At 68.3% G+C, this 300-nt stretch overlaps 1 protein-coding gene across 1 annotated transcript in view; it reads right to left on the bottom strand.

The window, feature by feature from the left end:
- The window catches only part of GIPC3 (GIPC PDZ domain containing family, member 3), a 4,336-nt gene that overhangs the window by 2,004 nt on the left and 2,032 nt on the right, over positions 1-300 (bottom strand). The gene's annotated exons all lie outside the window — the stretch shown is intronic.

A 300-nucleotide genomic window follows, 5' to 3' on the forward strand; every position in this document is an offset into this window, starting at 1 on the left:
GGGCTGCACGGCGCACCGCTCTGCACCCGGCCTGTAACCCCGGCTGCCTCCGACGGATCGCCTGGAAAGGGGCTGCCTGGAACCCCAGCCTCCAGCCGCGCCCAGGAATCACAGACGCGCTTCCCCGAGGGCTGTATCCACCTTAGCTGGGGGGCGGGGGGGGAGTGAGTTCCCCGACGATCTGGGGACTCACTAACCCCTTAGACCTGCTCCTCTTTTGTGCAGGCCGCTCAACGGGGCTTCCCCAGTGCATGGGCACCATTGGGTCTGAGTGGTGCGTCTCCGAGACCCCGGGCCCCC

This window comes from Myotis brandtii, unplaced genomic scaffold, assembly GCF_000412655.1.
Source record: "Myotis brandtii unplaced genomic scaffold, ASM41265v1 scaffold122, whole genome shotgun sequence".
Classification (NCBI taxonomy): Eukaryota; Metazoa; Chordata; class Mammalia; order Chiroptera; family Vespertilionidae; genus Myotis; species Myotis brandtii.